The sequence below is a fragment of the Sinocyclocheilus rhinocerous genome, unplaced genomic scaffold, assembly GCF_001515625.1.
Source record: "Sinocyclocheilus rhinocerous isolate Xijiao unplaced genomic scaffold, SAMN03320098_v1.1 scaffold100, whole genome shotgun sequence".
Taxonomy (NCBI): Eukaryota; Metazoa; Chordata; class Actinopteri; order Cypriniformes; family Cyprinidae; genus Sinocyclocheilus; species Sinocyclocheilus rhinocerous.
Window position 1 is genome coordinate 527,941 of NW_015624543.1, and position 4,619 is coordinate 532,559.

Here is a 4,619-nt window from a genome sequence, read left to right on the forward strand (position 1 = left end):
GTCATTGTTTAATCATACTGCTTTTCATCATCTTGTAGAGATACACAGTGTGATGGTAAAAAATTTTATTTGTAAAAGGTTTGTATGAGACATCGTAAAAGTTTCAATGTTTAACTGCTGTGTGTGTGAGTGTGTGTGTCTCTGTGTTGTGTGTGTGTGTGTTTGCATTCGCGTGTATGCTTGGGTTTGCGCTTTGCTGCATATTTGTGTTTTGCTGCATATTTGTGTTTTTTGAGTGTTTGTGTGAATACTTGTGTTTGTGTTGAGTGTTTGTGTGTGTGATTGAGTGTTTGTGTTTGCGTGTATGTTTGTGTTTTGCTGCATATTTGTGTTTTTTGAGTGTTTGTGTGAATACTTGTGTTTGTGTTGAGTGTTTGTGTGTGTGATTGAGTGTTTGTGTTTGCGTGTATGTTTGTGTTTTGCTGCATATTTGTGTTTGTTTGAGTGTTTGTGTGAATGATTGTGTTTGTGTTGAGTGTGTGTGTGTTTGTGTGTGTGTGTGTGTGTTTTGCAGCATATTTTTGTTTGTTTGAGTGTTTGTCTGTATTCTTTTGTTGTGTTGTGTTGTGTGTGTGTGTGTGTGTGTGTGTGTGTGTGTTTGGTTTCATGCATGGTGTTTGTTTGTTTGTTCATTTGTTTATTTATCTATTTATTTATCTATTTATTTTGATATTTGATAGTCCCCAACAACAGGTTTACATGCATGAATGGTCAAAAAACATTCGTTTTCTTATAATATGCATTTAATTTTACTTTATTTCTCAACAACTCTCAAACGATTCGTTCAAAGATTAATCTTTCCAAACCCCTCCTTTGCATAATGTTACTCTGCTCTGATTGGTCCGATGACCCAGTCTGTTGTGATTGGTCTACTGCGTACAGTGCATTACGGAAAAAAACCGCCTATCACCAGTACTGGAATATGGCTTATCAATAATACATCCTATTAAAATAATTAGTGCTCCACTCTGTTCTAAAAAGAAAGAATCAGAGGGGGAAAAGTTGTTTTACACTTATGTTAGCGAACCGGACACACAGTTTGGTAGTAAGGACCCAAACAATAACGGTATACGTGTTAGCCAAACACAGACGTCAAGACAAACCATCCTTTATCATGACTCCAAGTACAGACATTCTCTATTAATCGGCACATTTCTAGACAATAGCAGGCCCACAGCTGATTAGCAGAACTATAATGTGAGTTAGCCAGAGACTTACAGCTGCACTGACTATATACAGAACACACAAAACTACATATTTTCATGCTTGACAGAACATCAAAGCAACAATTATTAATTACTTACAGGCTGTGATTTGGAGGAGCAAACTGTTCCAAACAAACTGGGCACTGACTCATCTTTCAAAGACAACCATTTTACAAATCCCATGTTGAACTTGTGGAGATTGGAGAAGCAGTCGTCAGTGAAATGACGGGAACACAGCAAAAGTTTGGGATTATACTGCTGTGGTATCTTAGCAAAGATGAATTTTAACCACTGATTCTTCACAGCCTCATCCTTTGGACGTGAAAATAAAATGAATTCACTTTCACAGTGCAGAGCACAGCATTTTCTTGACATAACGTTTTCCACACAAACAAGCTACAGCGTTTGAAGTTTGTTTTCACGGGATGTCCACGCAGAATGCAGGCGGGCATTATGCAAATGTAAGAATTTGTGATGTGTGAAATTCGCGGAATGGGATTCGAATTTAAAACGACTCATTTCAGCGGTTCAGAGGCGACTCTTTCTTTTGAGAGACAATAACTTTATTTATGATGCACTTTCAGCTTTACAACTTTGCAGACTGTTTAAATTCATATACAGCTGCATTACACACTGCATGGAATGTAATTTTCAAAAATACATAATAGGGGCATTTTAAGCTAAATATACAGATCTAATGATTATAGTCAAAACTTTATGGTGTAATTTTGCCAAACTGTCCAGGTTCAAGCTGTTTTGCCATTAGACATCTTTGAGTCCAAACACCTTGAAACAGAAACGTCTTCCCTAAATAAAACAGATCAAATGAATAAAACAGTACACTGAGGACAGTGTTTTTCATGGAGTATTGAGATTGCGATTGATTTATCCTCTGTGCACTGCATCAGCTGTGCTGAGCCATGAATCCTGCTCTGGACATCAGTTGAATCTGAGTTTATTGATAAATCTGTCTGCAGTCCACAGTTGGATGGGGGAATGTGTGAAAGCTGCTCTTTTGATCTAAATCAAACTTTTGAGAAGTGAAGACCTGCACCAGGCCTGTGCATTGAACATTTGATCAACACTGTCTAGAAAAACTGTGAGAACAGAGCTCTTCTTCTCTCTCTAAATAGTGAATTATCTTTTTCATCACGTTCCTGTTGAGAAAGTTACTGCCCAGAGATCATACCCTCTTGTCTGAAAGATATATTGAGTTTTTCAGCTTTACAACTTTGCAGACTGTTTAAATTCATATACAGCTGCATTACACACTGCATGGAATGTAATTTTCAAAAATACATAATAGGGGCATTTTAAGCTAAATATACAGATCTAATGATTATAGTCAAAACTTTATGGTGTAATTTTGCCAAACTGTCCAGGTTCAAGCTGTTTTGCCATTAGACATCTTTGAGTCCAAACACCTTGAAACAGAAACGTCTTCCCTAAATAAAACAGATCAAATGAATAAAACAGTACACTGAGGACAGTGTTTTTCATGGAGTATTGAGATTGCGATTGATTTATCCTCTGTGCACTGCATCAGCTGTGCTGAGCCATGAATCCTGCTCTGGACATCAGTTGAATCTGAGTTTATTGATAAATCTGTCTGCAGTCCACAGTTGGATGGGGGAATGTGTGAAAGCTGCTCTTTTGATCTAAATCAAACTTTTGAGAAGTGAAGACCTGCACCAGGCCTGTGCATTGAACATTTGATCAACACTGTCTAGAAAAACTGTGAGAACAGAGCTCTTCTTCTCTCTCTAAATAGTGAATTATCTTTTTCATCACGTTCCTGTTGAGAAAGTTACTGCCCAGAGATCATACCCTCTTGTCTGAAAGATATATTGAGTTTTTAGCAGAGCCTGTTAAATTGAAAATCAAGTGAGAATGTGTGCTTAAAGAATTTGGATTTTTCAAACATTGAAATAATTTACTTGTGTCATTCCCAACCTGTATGAGTTTTTCTTCCTTAGACAAAAAAAAAATTAAATGAAGAATGTAAATGGTCGTTTTATTTCCCATGCATTTTCAATGGACCAAAACCCATTTAAAGGAATAGTTCACCCAAAAATTAAAATATGCTGAATATTTTCTCACCCTCTGGCCATCCAAGATGAGTTTGTTTCTTCATTGAAACAGATTTGGAGAAATTTAGCATTATATCACTTGCTCGCCAATGGATCCTCTGCAGTGAAGGTGTGCCGTCAGAATGAGAGTTTAAACAGCTGATAAAAACATCACTGTAATCCACAAGTAATGTTATGTTTTTTTACATTTTATTTATTGTCATTTTTCATTTAACTGTAGTTTATTTTGGTTTTAGTTTTAGTAATTTTTATACTTTAACTTCAACTCATAATCGTTTTATTGATCAGTTGCCAATTTGCTGAAATTTTCAGGGAATTTTCCTTTTTAACTGAACTAGGGGTGACCCCGAATAGTCGAAGATACGATTTTTTTTTCTTCGATAGGAGGAGCCTGATTCGACTACTAATCTCACAGTCGAATATTCGCGGGGTGTTATGATCATGCCATTTTGGCTATATGGGGGTGCTCAAATGTCTGATTTCACATGGCTTTCTCCCAACAAGTTAATATACAGCCTATTAAAATAATGCTGTAAAATTTAAGAATCTGAAAAGAAAGAAGCTTCAAATAAATATTTTAACGTGCGTGAATAAATCCAACCACCCCTATAGATTTAAGTTTCACTTTCCATAACCCGTGATCGACAGAGGAGCATCTTGGCTGCAGGGATTTAAAACTTTAACAAGACTCAAATTGACACAGGCAGAGTGAAAGACTGGATTTTTTCAATCAGGTAGGGTACAAATGATTTCAGAACATTTCAGCCGGTTTATATATATCGTGTATATATTATTTATCTCGTATAAGATGCATTTGGTTGAGCTGCGATGCAGTAAAGTGCTTCACTGTAGTACTACGGTGATTATCTCTTCAGCGCGCAGCGCAAGCAGGACAAACAACAATGCATAATATTAATAACTATGACTGGGATTGTCATATACATAACAATTATAATGAGAACACTATTATAATAAAACACTGTGAATTTTTTGAGTTTAGTTGCCGTGTTTCTGCACCTTGTTGCGTGAAGAACGCGTCCACAAAAGGAGTTCATTCAGAGCCGCACAGACACGTTCGTGTATTCGGGGCAATTTGTGCAGATAGCCTATAAGTCTAAATAACGAAGCGTATTCTATATGAGATAAATGATGAGTTAAAGAGTTAGTTCACCCAAAAATGATTCAAAAATGGTTAGTTCACCCTGTCATTAATTACTCACCCTCATGTCGTTTCAAACCCGTAAAACCTTTGTTCATCTTCGGAACACAAATTCAGATATTTTTGATGGAATCTGAGAGTTGTCTGACCCTGCATAGACAGCAA

At 36.6% G+C, this 4,619-nt stretch overlaps 1 protein-coding gene across 1 annotated transcript in view; it reads left to right on the forward strand.

The window, feature by feature from the left end:
* Window positions 1-4,619, forward strand: part of LOC107741667 (neuropilin and tolloid-like protein 1) — a 107,239-nt gene that overhangs the window by 52,047 nt on the left and 50,573 nt on the right. The gene's annotated exons all lie outside the window — the stretch shown is intronic.